This window comes from Papio anubis, chromosome 1, assembly GCF_008728515.1.
Source record: "Papio anubis isolate 15944 chromosome 1, Panubis1.0, whole genome shotgun sequence".
NCBI classification, from domain to species: Eukaryota; Metazoa; Chordata; class Mammalia; order Primates; family Cercopithecidae; genus Papio; species Papio anubis.
Window position 1 is genome coordinate 110,724,038 of NC_044976.1, and position 14,466 is coordinate 110,738,503.

General features: G+C 43.7%; 1 protein-coding gene across 3 annotated transcripts in view; it reads left to right on the forward strand.

Moving 5' to 3' along the window:
• The first annotated feature begins 6,727 nt into the window (after positions 1-6,727).
• CTTNBP2NL (CTTNBP2 N-terminal like) overlaps positions 6,728-14,466 on the forward strand; it is a 64,547-nt gene continuing 56,808 nt past the window's right edge. Inside the window, exon 1 of one of the 3 annotated variants that reach the window (XM_003892399.4) lies at positions 6,728-6,964. The gene's annotated coding sequence lies outside the window, so the exon portion shown is untranslated. Of the gene's footprint in view, positions 6,965-7,004; positions 7,278-13,047; positions 13,741-14,466 lie in introns of those variants that run through there. The other 2 variants (XM_009215449.4, XM_009215454.4) reach the window with 2 other exon arrangements.

The window sequence follows — 14,466 nt, forward strand, 5'->3', positions numbered from 1 at the left end:
AAGGGACATAAAGCATTATTCCAGGCACTTATGACTAATCTATATTTTGAGTGTGAGGGGAACTTTGCTGGATGATTTGGGAACTCTGTGGTATAGCTTATATATTTACAGTAAATTTTTCTTTTTTGAGAAGGAGTCTCACTATGGTGCCCAGACTGGTCTTAGATCCCTGGACTCAAACAATCCTCCTGACCCAGCCTCTCAGGTAGCTGGGACTACAAGCACACACCACTGTGCCCTGCTTATTTCTGGTAATTTTGTATCTGGAATTTTCTCTCTCATCTACTGCCAGGAATATTCCATCTACCTTTCCTTTTAGGTCCCTTTGAGCTTTGCATTCCCCATCCTGGCCCACCAGCTTCAGGGAAACATGTGAGGGGAAACAGAATTACTGAAGGGAGACAGGACTCAGCTCCTCTGACACCCTCCCCGGGGCCCCTGACAGCAATATAGTTGTGCAGTTCCCATAGTGCTGCTCTGGTCACGTGCTTCCCTGAGCAAATTTTCCCCAGGATCCTTTGGACTTCTGCCTTGGTGTTTTCATTGCCATCATCTCAGGTGGGGAACTCCAAAAGACCACATGACCCTGGTTTCCTGATTTCCTGGTCCTCAGGAAGAACTGCCAAGCAGCAGCAGTAATGGAAAGAACATTGAGTCACACAGGCCTGGGCTCGAGTCCCACCTCTACCACCCACCAGCTCCATGAGGCCATGGCGGAATGGAAACAGTGTGGGACTGGAAACACGAGGACCTCACTGTGTGACCTCAGGCAGCTTCTTAGTTATTCCTTTCTTACACTGTCCAAATCTCAGTTACCTCATCATTAAAATGAAGATTATGATCACCACTTTAAAGTGTTGCTGTGGGGAGTAAAAGAAATCATATGCCTGGTGTGGAGTAGGCACTAAATAATTGGCTAATGTTGCTCTCATATTGTTATTGCTATTATGTGACCTTGGGGAAGACACTTAACCTCTCTGAACTTGCGATCTTTTCTGAAAACCTAGAAGTAATAAAAACTACCTTTCAGGATTGTAGCAATAATTATATATGTAAAGGTTACAAGGATTATTTATGTCACATATGTACCTGGTAAGCACCCAAGGTTAGATTTCTATGCCTCTCACTTCTGGACTTCCCCTAATGCAACCTAGCATAAGAGTTTAAAGCTTCCGACTGGGCACAGTGGCTCACGCTGGCAATCCCAGTGCTTTGGGAGGACTAGGTGGGCAGATCACTTCTGATCAGGAGTTCGAGACCAGCCTGGCCAACATAGTGAAACCTTGTCTCTACTAAAAATACAAAATAATAATAATAGTAATAAACAATTGGCGGGGCTTGGTGGCAGGCGCCTGTAATCCCAGCTACTCGGGAGGCTGGGGCAGGAGAATCGCTTGAACCCGGGAGGCGGAGGTTGCAGTGAGCCGAGACTGACACCACTCCACTCCAGCCTGGGCAACAGAGCGAGATTCCGTCTCAAAAAAAAAAAAAAAGGAGAGAGAGATAGAGAGTTTAAAGCTTCCATCATGGCCAAGTTGGCTCCTACATTTTGCCAAAAACCAAAGAATCTGTCTGTCCCTGAGGTGGATTTTTGAGCTGCCAGTCCTTGGAGTCCCCACCTGCTGTGCTGTCAGCTCACACCCATAAAAGGAAAAACTGTGTTGGCGGGAGGCATCAGAGGGACGGTCAGAAAGGAAGCCGACGGCTGCAGGATTCACTACTCGACACTAGGGGGCACAATAAGCTCAGGAACACTTTAGGGCCACACCCAGCAATCTCGTTTCCCGGTGCCCGAGTCTCCCCAGATAGGGCAGATCCAAGCAAGAAGAGAACGTTTAAGAACTGCCCAGAAAAGCCTTTGTGGGAACAAATGATGGGAGAAAATGCAGAAATGCAGGGGGCAGTGGAGGGCACACCTTCCCTTCGGCTTCACCCTGGTCCCGGGCTGGAGAGCCCTGTCTGGCTTTCAGATTTTGACCTCCTCATCAACCCCGAGGGGAAGGGGCGGGGCCGGGAAGTGTGAGGAAACGGAGATAGTGAAGACAAGCCAGAAGAAAGCAAGCATTTCTTTTCATCACTTTTCCCACTCATTTCAACTTCTACGTCTAGCTCACTCAGCACTCAGCATCTTAATAAGTCCCAGTCCAGTGGGCCACAGCTAGAAGGAGCCTTATGGAGCCGCAGATGTTTAGTTGGAGGCTGGAACTCAGAGAAGAGGATTGAGCAAGATCTCCCAGGTAGTTTATACTTTCATGTACATCAGGTCGCTTGGATACTGACAACCACCTGGTCATGTAGACAGAGGCTATTACCTCATTTAACAAATAAGGAAACAAGTTCAGGTAAGTGCCCATAGCTCTCCTCCAAGCTACCAAGCCTTTATTGCCACCCACTATCCCCACTTCCCTTGCTTTCCCTTGTTTTAAAATCAGTCCAGGCCGGACGCGGTGGCTCATACCTGTAATCTCAACACTTTGGGAGGCCGAGGCAGGTGTGTCATTTGAGGTCAGGAGTTCGAGACCAGCCTGGCCAACATAGTGAAACCCTGTCTCTACTAAAAATACAAAAATTAGCCGGCGGTAAGGCGCGCGCCTGTAATCCCAGCTATTTGGGAGGCTGAGGCCGGAGAATAGCTTGCGGTGTGCAGAGATTGGGCCACTGTGCTCCAGTCTGGGCAACAGAGTGAGACCCTGTCTCAATAAATAAATAAATAAATAAATAAATAAATAAAGTCCAAACTATACACATAATTCCAGGAAATTGCTACTCAGCTCCAAATATTCTATATCAAATTTGAAAATATTTGTTGCATTCCCCATCTTCCTAACCCACTTAGCATGATGGAGAGATGATAGAGCATAGTAATTTTGAGGGTGCATTTTGGAATCAGATCTAAGTAAATATTCTGTGTTCATCACTTATGAATTCCATGACCTTTGACCTCTGTGTGCCTCAATTTCCTCACCTGCAAAAGGGGACTGTTAACATCTATCTTGTGGAATTCTTTTAAGGATGAAATGAGATGTCATATAAAAAATTGCATAATGCTTAGCACATAATTGAATAGCTTGATTAATGCATCTAGCATATATCATTATATTAAATCATAGGCTGAAATGATCTTTAGGAATTAGTCCACTACTTTCATGCCTTTTATCAATGAACTTAAATGGAGTTAAGTGAGAAGGCTACTTTGCCAAGTAAGTTTGTGTATCAGGTCGAATGATGTCCCCCCAAAATTCATGTGCACCCATCTCAGACTGTGAATTTATTTGGAAATAGGGTCTTCGCAGATGTCATGAGTTCAGATGAGATCATGGTGGATTAGAGTGGGCTCTAAGTACGACGTGAGTGGGTCCTTTATAAGAAGAGGAGAGGACATACAGAAACGCTGAGACATAGAGAGAAGAAAGCCATGTGAAGACAGAGGCAGGGATTGGGATGATGTAGTTACAAGCCAGTGATCACTGGGAACCACCAGAAGCCAGGTGAGAGAGACATGGGATGGAGCATCTCTCGGAGCCCCCAGAAGGAACAACCTTGTCAACACCCTGTTTGGTTTTTTTTTTTTTTTTTTTTTTTTTTTTTTTTTTTTGAGACGGAGCTTCGCTCTTTGTTGCCCAGGCTGGAGTGCAGTGGTACGATCTTGGCTCACTGCAACCTCCACCTCCTGGGTTCAAGCAATTTTCCTGCCTCAGCCTTCCAAGTAACTGAGATTACAGGCTCCTGCCACCATGCCCAGCTAATTTTTGTATTTTTAGTAGAGACGGGGTTTCACTATGTTGGCCAGGCTGGTCTGGAACTCCTGACCTCAGGTGATCCGCCCACTGCAGCCTCCCAAAGTGCTGGCATTACAGGGCTGAGCCACTGCACCTGGCCAACACCCTGATTTTGTACTTCTAGCCTCAAGAACTGAGACAGAACACATTTCTGTTGTTTTAAGCCACTCAGTTGGAAACTACTATAGTTGATGACAGAATGAGAACTAGACTCCAGATTTTTTAACCTCTAGTCTAGGCCTCTTTTACTCCATTGCTGCCTCCCCAAGCCAGCAACAAACATTTATGGAATACCTTCTTAGAAAGTTTACTTATTTGGAAAAAATCGACACAATCTATAATTTTTAAGCACTTTAAGTTGTTGCCTGACACACAATAGGTATTTAATAAATATTTTACTGTCCAGTTGATAAAATGATAGACATTAAAATGTTATATTTTGTTATACAAATATAAGATATTGTTATGAACCATTTTTTACCTCTGCATACATCTATGCACCAGACTCTAAATTTATTTACAAGGTTTGTATATTGAAGAATCCCAAGGCTCCATAACTCTCTCATTGCTACCGTCTGAAAGATACACGAGGTTCACAAGTCCTGCCTGTTCCCTACTTCTAGGGGTGAAAAATTAAAAGGAAAGCAATCTGAACAGCCTTAGGACTCTGAATCCTACAAGGGCTGTTTTCATTTTTGCTGAGTCCATCTACACTCATTTAGGAACATGCAGAAGGGAAGCTAGGAAATCAGGGGAGCTGCCCATTGCTCTGAAGGAAGTAGGTCACAGGGCACTGCTCCCACCCACTCAGCCAGGGAAAAGAATGGGTGGTGGTGGGTTAACACTTACAAAGGGAATGAGGGAAAGTAGGGAGGACCTGCCGGGCATGGTGGCTCATGCCTGTAATCCCAGCCATTTTGGGAGGCCAAAGCGGGTGGATCACCTGAGGTCAGGAGTTCGAGATCAGCCTGGCCAACATGGCAAAACCCCATCTCTACTAAAAATACAAAAATTAGCGGGGCACAGTGACAGGTGCCTGTAATCCCAGCTTCTCGGGAGGCAGGAGGCGGAGGTTGTAGTGAGAGATTGCGCCATTGCACTCCAGTCTGCGAAAAGAAGCGAGACTCTGTCTCGAAAAAAAAAAAAACAAGGGAGGAGCTGATTCACTAGAACAACTCTTAGAGTGACTCAGAAGCCTGCAGAAAATAGCCTGTTCTCCCACATCTGCTTCATTGTCAGGCGATGAGGCACTTCCTCATTGCATACCCATAGGCAGAGCAAAGGGCAGGAGGAGGAAATGGGATTTTTCAAGTTCCTTTGCCTGTTCCAGCACCTAACACTCCATATTTGTAATCATTTCAGACATTTTATTTCCAGTCAGTATTTATTGAGTACCTACTCTGTGCCTGGCCCTTCATCTTACCTTTCAGATTGTCAGTCTTCAGAACACAAGGCATGATGCCTTTCTGAAGTTCGGTATATCCTACATCATTACTCCAGATTCACTTATGCTGCTATTGAGCACCTCCACACATAGTCTTGCTGTCCTTCATGTATAGAGATGACCCTCCCAAGCCTAAAATCAACAGGGGGAGGCATGGAGCTTTCCTTCTGGCTCTAATGTTTGCTTTACAATCATCCACACCCATTCTTAGTCCACCATGTGAGAGCCAGTGTGAAGTGAGCAGAATATGGCATAAGTTTGGAGTCATACATCCTTACTGGAAATTATTTACTATTTACTAGCTCTATGACTTTATTTGACTTCTCTGAATCTCTATCTTCTCATCTGTAAATTGGACACAATGGTGTCTATCCTACACTGTAGGACAGATTTCTCATACAGTACTGAAGATGACATCAAATACCATTTAAATGAAAGTACATGGCACAGTGATAACATGATAAATACTCGTTTACTTCTTTCAGACTATAATCGCACAGACTGATCACATCCCTCAGTCAGACTGTAAACTGCATGAGGCAGGCGGCATCTGCCTTGAGGACTGTTTGCCTAGGCAAGTACTAGGTCCCTAATGCTGTCTTGCGAATTATAATTGCTGAGTTTAGGGATAATGTATTAAGTGTACTACATTATTTGCGCATTATAAATATTTGTCTCAAATATTTACTATATTGTATTTAAAATAATGTGGTTATCGTAAATGTAACCAGCTGAATCAATCTGTGAGCTGACAGCCATTCTGTGGAAATGGAATTCAGAAACTTTGACTTCAGGTAGGGATACAACTAGTTATACATCCACTCCCCTTTCTGAGTTACTTGGTCCTGCCTAAGACTTGCTGCCACCAAGATCTGCATTCCTGTGTTCACAAGGCAGACATTCCTTGCATCCTCTGTACTCTCCATTGTTTCAACTTCACGGCAAACACCATTCCCCGCAATATAATGAGGCCATGGACAGAAAAAAGTCGCCTCAGCTGGCAAGCATAGTGTGGAAAAACCTGCCACACAAATTTGCAATTATTCGACTTCTGCCTGGAAAGCAGGTCGGCTGGATTTATGTTCCCCAAAGTTAGTATTCTCTTCTGTACAAACTGTGGTTGAGAGAAGGGTGATCTCCAGGTGTTTCATCTTTGCACCCTTGCTTGCAGCACCACGCCCACAGTCGCGTCCAGAAAAAAGAAAAAAAAAGGGGGGGAGCAAGGAAGCCAGGTTTTCAACAACTAATTCATTCTAATGCAGACATCAAAGCCCACTTCATTTATTAACATTCTGGAAAAAATCCCAATCGATCAGGCCACCAGAGCCCTCCTTTCCTAAACTCCCCGTACAGTCAGGGAAAAGCACGAAGCACTAGCCACGGTCCTGCCCAGAAACCACGCAGAGGTGGAAAGTTGCAGACCAAGGGCCGGGAGGGGCACGAGCCCATCCTGAAGCCCGGGACCGAGGACGACGCTTCCTCCCGGAAGTGACGCGAGCTCAATCCCAGCCTTGCTCTTCCCAAACAAAAGGGATCTTGGGGCCCCGGGAGGAGCCTGAATGACATTGGAGAAGCTCCGCCTCCAGCCGGCGCGGATTGGGGACGATGCTGGAGAAGCAAGGAGGCGATTGGCGCTGGTGAATGCCAATGCCCTCGCCGGGCGGCTGAGGGGGCGGGGCCTCTGCCGCTGTGGATGGGGAGTGGAGGCGGAGGGGAGCGGATCCCGGTGCGTCGTGGAAAGGTAGGAACCACACTCCCTGGGGCTTGATGATGGCTGAGAGGCCGGGTTCTCAAGAGCAAAGCAAGTATAGGGGCACCGGTAGCTTCCCGCCGCTGTCCTAACGGCCTCTGGGCCCATCCCCTGAGGGGGCGGGGCCGTCTCCTCCACCTCCCGGTATTCCCCGAGGAGGCGGCTCCTCATCCTTTGAGGGTCCTCACAGCTACTTTTTGTCCCTCGTCGATTCCCAGCTCCTCAGAAGGGGCTTCCCTCTGATACCCCTCATTCAAAGGCTCTTCCCACCCCGCACCTCAGCCTTGGAGGAGAGGACTCACAGGTACCTTACCGATTCTCTAGGCTGCCGCCCCCAACCCCGTTTTGCACCCCCGGAAGGCCAGACATCCCTCCCTACACCTGTCTCTGCTCTCCAGGGTGGGACTGGAGCTGCTTTCCTCCGTAAGATAAAATTAGTGTTTCCCAAAAAAGAGGGATGGGGCGAAGCAAAAATCAAAGACCGACCTAGACAGCCAGCTTTACCGAGGAAACGGCTTCTCCCACTTAAGTTCTTCCCATCCCCCATTCTCTGATGCTCAGTCTTCCTCCCGCCGCCCCTCGCATCCTCTGGCCTCTTGTGAGGAGTCGAGAGCTCTCCTGTTTTGGGACTTCTTTGGACTCTGAAAGAGGGAGAACTAGGACCTCCTCTCCCTCGCCCTTTGTACCTTTCTTCTACTTTCTGTTCCTTCTGGGAGAACCCAGCCTCTAAGGGTTTCTTAGGTTTGAATTGCGTTTCATTTTTCCTTTTCCACCCTATTTCTTCTCTGAGAACTTGATGAAAAGCCATCTTATATTTCACAGTGAGGTGGGTGTGTTGGATATCTGCAGAGTTGGCTTTGTGTGGGCAGGAATGCAGTGTATGTTGCTTGACAGTCAATGAATAACACCATGTTTTCAAATGAAACAGTATACATAAGTAAATAAATAGCAGTGGATTAGGAATGAGTATATCCCAGTCTAGGATGGGCTGGTCCATTGCTCAGGGAGACTGCAGTTAACCTTGAAGGTATACTGCAGTTTGAAACAAAAGGCAGGAAGTGTTTGAAGAAAATTCAGGGTCAGTCATCTAGGCTTATGATTAATCTAGTCCTGTGTCCTTTGGTTACTCTCTAACCCCTTTTTTATAGTGTCCCCCCCGCCCCCAGGAAACATTCATGTATATTTTGATTGGTTTTACGATCATCTATCAAAATTTAGACGATGAAAAGTAAGAACAATTTTTTAATCTCAGAGATAAGAGTAAATAAAGGCAAGGTATTCTAGCTATTCATGTTTACCAAAAAGTGCCTCTAGTGTGCTCCTAAAGGTTTTTGTCAAGTGGCCTTCATTTCAGCAGGTGCAAAGTGTTGATTTTGACCTCAAGTTAATGTCGTTGAATCCCCAGTAATCATCTATCGCTAGCACTTTTATATATTAAAATTTACCATATTTTTAGCATAGTTTTTTTTTTTTTTGCTTTCAATCTCAAGTCCACCTCCCCGCTGTCAGCTATAGCCAAAGCTGATGGCAATGAAATTCAAGGAGTTGGAATCACAGAGGGTGATTGTAATGACTGTTGTCTTTTACCTTCTTGATTAGACTTCCTGAGGGTAATTATTTTTGAATAGTTAGAATTGAAGGTTTCAGAGTGCTCACAGATCTTCTTAGTGATCGTTTCCAAATCTCCAATAAGAAAGCACAAAGAAGAAACTGGAGGGTGTCTCTAGCAAACACAATGTGTGCTGCAATAGAAGGGTAAAACATGGGCTCCCTGCAATAACAGCAGAAAAAGCTAAAAGTAGAACAGAAGATCCCAAAAAGATAAGTTGTATTACATCAGCAGAGAACAGAAAATAAACTAAAGTAAGAGACTAAGCAAACCAAAGTTGTGGTGATTGCTGAGCTTTAATAGGAAAAAGCAAATAATGTTCTTTTATTATTTAGCACAGTAAGCAAGATCTGTTTGTTACACTTTTGGGTCTTGAAAATCTTTCCTTTAACCTTTTCAACACCTGTTTGGTCATGCCAGATGAAGAAAAGCATAGTATGCAGGGGATATATGTCTGATCTCTCTCCTTGAATTATAAATTCTTTGAGGGCAGATAGTAGTATTTTTTGTTTTTCGTCTTTGTCTCTTTCACAGTTCCTAGTATATAGTATGACTTAATGAGTGTTTGTTTAACTTAGTTTGAAGCTGTCACCTTAGGGTAGACTGAAAGGCAATGCACTGATTAGATGTGGCACAACTTGTTAGTATAAACTGTCTACTTGTTGTCTTCATTTAACTTGATTTTCCCCATCTGCTGTCTTATGAAATTCCAGTGTCTTAAGTGACTAAAATTTTGAATTTCTTATAAAGAAATATCTGTGAGGCAGGATGTGGTGGCTCATCCCTGTAATCCTAGCTACTTGGGAGGCTGAGGCAGCAGGATTGCTTGAGCCCGGGTGTTTGAGGTTACAGTGAGCTATGATCATGCCACTGCACTCTCCAGCCTGGGCAGCAGAAAGAGACCCTGTCTCTTAAAAAAAAAAAAAAAAAGCAGTTTAAAAAAAAAATATATATATATATATATATATATAAAATCTACTGGTTAGAAAATACTATTTTTACTGTCATGAAATTTGCACCAGACTTAAGAACATAATGAGTGCTAATCATTTCAGGATTTTATTGTTTTAAATATCTGACCCGATAGGAATGAAGTGAATTTAGAAGAGCTCACTAGGGACTGATTGTTTGCTGATTTTTGCTCAAGAATAGTTTCTGAGGCCAGGCTCCGTGGCTCACACCTGTAATCCCAGCACTTTGGGAAGCCGAGGCGGGTGGATCACGAGGTCAGGAGTTCGAGACCAGCCTGGCCAACATGATGAAACCACATCTCTACCAAAAATGTAAAGAATTAGCTGGGTGTGGTGACACGTACCTGCAATCCTAGCTACTCGGGAGGCTGAGGCAGGAGAATTGCTTGAACCCGGGAGACAGAGTTTGCAGTGAGCTAAGATTGCATCACTGCACTCCAGCCTGGGAAACAAAGTGAGACTCTGTCTCAAAAAAAAAAAAAGAATAGTTCCTGAGTGTTTGGTTTTAACAAGTTACTGATCTACTTTGGGACTTTTAAAATGGATTTTTAGTTGATTTTGTGTTTTTAAAGTAACACTAAAAATAGGAACGGGGCACAGAACAGCGTTGGGTCCCTAAGTGTAATTATACAGGCTGATTATTGATTATGGTGGGCATAATACAATCGGTCTTCTCTGGATTTGTATCTTGGCAAAATCACATTTGCAGTGCTACCAGTTAGTTTGCAGAACAGAATTTGAATTCTTGGTTTTTCTGAGTGGAGCAGAATGGTGTTTCTTGGGGGTTTCCATGTAATTGGTGTTTGGCGTCATGAAGCAGGAAGCAGAGATATGCTTCTAGAGGAAATTTGTTCAGTCTGTGGTGGTTGGCCCCAGGAGTGGCTTGTTAGCCTGTTTTCTAAAGGCCATTTTAAAATTTTTGAACATTTGGCTGAGCATGGTGGTTCACACCTATAATTCCAGCACGTGGGGATGTCCAGGCAGGCAGATCACCTGAGGTCAGGAGTTCGAGACCAGCCTGGCCAACATGGTGAAACCCTTTCTCTACTAAAAATACAAAAATTAGCCAGGTGTGATGGTGGGCACTTGTAATCCCAGCTACTAGGGAGGCTGAGGCAGGAGAATGGCTTAAATCTGGGAGGCGGAGGTTGCAGTGAGCCGAGATCACAACATTGCACGCCAACCTGGGCGACAAGAGAGAACCTTCATCTCAAAAAATAAAAAATTAACAAAATTAAAATTTCTGAATATTTGCTGCTATTAACTAAAAATGAAATCTTCCAAAGTTCAATTTAAAGCATTTTAGTGAGAAAATGGCTTATTTTTTATGAGCCTCAAGAATGTAGTTATTTACAACACAGACTTTAAAGGCAAACCTAGGTTCAAATCCCAACTCTGCTACTGTTCACTGTGTGATCCAGGGCAAGAGAAAAATTTTCTGTCTTCACCATAGCTCAGTCTCAGTTTCCTCAGCTGTGAGATAGAAGTAACTTGGAGAGGTTTCTTTAAGGATTACACGAATAGGCCAGGTGCAGAGGATCACACCTGTAATCGCAGCAGTTTTGGAGGCCGAAGCAGGTGGATCACTTGAGGCCAGGAACTCAAGACCAGCCTGGCCAACATGGCAAAACCCCATCTCTACTAAAAATACAAGAATTGCCAGGCGCAGTGACTCATGCCTGTAATCCCAGCACTTTGGGAGGCCAAGGTGGGCAGATCACCTGAGGTCAGGCATTCGAGACCAGCCTGACCACCATGGAGAAACCCTGTCTCTACTAAAATACAAGATTAACCGGCGCATGCCTGTAATCCCAGCTACTCCGGAGGCTGAGGCAGGAGAATGGCTTGAACCCCGAGACGGAGGTTGCAGTGAGCCAAGATCGCGCCATTGCACTCCAGCCTGGGCAACAAGAGCCAAACTCCGTCTCAAAGAAAAAAAAAAAATACAAAAATTAACCAGGTATGGTGGCACATGCCTGTAGTCCTAGCTACTCAGGAAGCTGAGGCATGAGAATTGCTTGAACCCAGGAGGCGGAGGTTGTAGTGAGCTGAGATTGTGTCGCTGCACTACGGCCTGAGTAACAGCAATACTCTCTCCAATAGAAAAAAAAAAAAAGGATTACATGAATATACATACACACGCACACATATCACAAAGCAAGGTACCCAGGATATAAGAAGCACTTAGTAATTGACAGGTATTATTATTAGCACTTGGCGTGAGTTAAGGAATTTAATATTAAACATTATTTTACTCCTTCAGCATTTTAGCAAAGGTGAAGACTTAGTGTTGGATTTTAGTTATTGATTGGTTTTGTTTTAAATTTTTCAACATATGACTAAGTCCTAAATAGAGGGAAAGAAAGCTTGCTTGCATATGTCATGATCTCAAGCATCTGAGCCAAGGAGTTTTAAGAGAGTGTATATCTGTCTTGGAGTGTGTGTATTTAATAATTTTGTTATGCAAATTATCTTTCTTGAGTTTTTTGGTCCAAGGAAAAAAGAAAAGCAAGGGATTCAGCTAGCTGATGTCTTCTTTCTGAATTGTCAGTTGCTCCACTCCAAGCTCTACTCTCTTTAAGTAGCACCATCCTGAATGTCATATAAATGGTTTCGTGGATACTGTAATTACTGTGCAGAGTTATACCTTCTGTGAAATTTAAGGAACTTTTAATGGTAATTTTGATTAAAAGTGGTTTTTACCTTACTTTTGAAGACAACCTCCCCCACTGTCCCCAAAGTAAGGAGCGACGATAGGAACAACCAAAACTGGAGTGAGAAGAAAACATGGATAGGGGAGTTGAGAAGAGGTGGGGGAACATGAAGGATGGGAGTTTGTGGGTTAGAGAAAACAAGACTACAAGGAGGCATCGAACTACATAATGCAATATGCTGTAATATGGCTCATCTTTGCCAATTATTTCCAAACTCTACATTTCAGGTACAGAGCCAGAACTTCCAATCTAAATGTGTCATTTGCTGTTTAATGAATCCTTTCCAACTTCTGGAGCCACGAAGAATATAGTTCTCAATTGTTACTGAATTTAAAGAATGCAACCCTTAATTGTTACTGAGTTTAGTAGAAACAAGAAAGGAAAATAGGAAAGCACAGGATGATGGTGTCTACAGACAAAGATTCCTGACCCTGAGCTTTGGGAGCATCTGCATAGATTCTATGTGCAAAACTGCTGGGAAAGACTAGGCTGAAGCTGAAGTGTACTCTGGGTCTACCCACCATAGAAAGGTGAGAGCCAGGCCAGGCATGGTGGCTCACGCCTGTAATCCCAGCACTGGGAGGCCGAGACAGGTGGATCACCTGAGGCTGGGAGTTCAATACCAGCCTGACCAATATGGAGAAACCCCATCTCTACTAAAAATACAAAATTAGCTGGGTGTGGTAGCACATGCCTGTAATCCCAGCTACTCAGGAGGCTGAGACAGGAGAATCGTTTGAATCCAGAAGGCGGAGGTTGCAGTGAGCTGAGATTGCGCCATTGCACTCCAGGCTAGGCAACAAGAGTGAAACTCCGTCTCAAAAAAAAAGAAAGGTGAGAGCCAGGGAAGGAGAACAGAAAGGAGAAGCGGGGATAAATTGTTTTAACACGAGATAAGAATTGTAAGTGATAATGGAGAGAAGGATGAAGGATAACTGACAGGTAGGTTATAGGAAAAAGAAAGAAGCACAAACTGGTTTTTTTGTTGGAGAATGGGGGCTTGGGGGAGGCCCTCATTACTTAGTTTCTGCTAAATAGTCCTTTCTGTTGTAGCAGGTGCTACAGAAGTAACAACAGAACCAATCTAGTTCTTAACTGACTTAATGTTTGAGGGTATAACAATGATCTGGTCTAGCCCTATATATCAGTTTCATCTTGTTGCCTCTTGTCCTTAAATTGAGGCCACAGAATAAATTTCCTTAAAAGGCTCTATCCCCAAATACTTCTTCACTTCTAAACCCTTAGCTGTCACCACACTAACAGACTCTTAACACGTTCCTCTTGGGGGTTGAATTACTTCTCATTCGGCCTGTCTCATATCACAGTCATCATTTCCCCAGTAAACGCAGTTCCGTTTCTGACATCCCTGTTTTTGCTAATGGTATCATCGTTCTAGTCACCCAGTCTCAAAACCTCAACTGATCTGGGATTATTTCCCCTCTTACCTCCCTAAATGAAATTCAGTCATTTACAGTAAGTAAATTCTTAAATAACTAAGTAAATTCTTTTTAATGTCTCTTTTGTCAGTCTCTTCCATTCTTATTGCTACCATCCTAGTTCATACATTTTTGCCTCATACCTATGCTGTTAAATTTTTCTCCCGACTACTCTTTCTGTTTCCCTTTTCTTTCAGTCAAGTCAGCTCTATACTGTAAGCATTAACCTTCCTGAAACTATGCTTTTGTGATGATTTTCACCAGGTTAAAAATGTTGAGTGGCTTCTCATTTTCTAAAAGGTAAAGTCCAGTTGTGTTGGCTGAGATTGAAAGTGCTGTACATTTCTTTCCAACCAGCATTTTTTTAGTATCTCTTTGAACCAGAGACTCCTAGTGCTAAGTGTCATCAAGTTGAACAGACAGAGTAGTTGTTCAGATGAGTTCAGAGTCTTGTGAGACAGAAGACAGATATGTAAACAGATGAATTGATGTAATAGAATGTGGTAACTGCTCTTGAATTACGGATGTAGATACATGTCCATTATGCATTTAATTTAATGTAAAAAAGAGCTGTGATATTTTTAGGAAACCCATTTCTCAGTCATTACAAGTTAAAGTTGTGACTTGATTAAAACCTGTTAAAATTCAGTAGAAACAAAGGCATGCGTTTACCTGTATGCTAAAAGCACAAAAAACTAATCTAAGAAGAATGGCCTTTTCTTTGCCCAAGTATTGTGCAGATAAAGTTGGCTTGAACATGTCC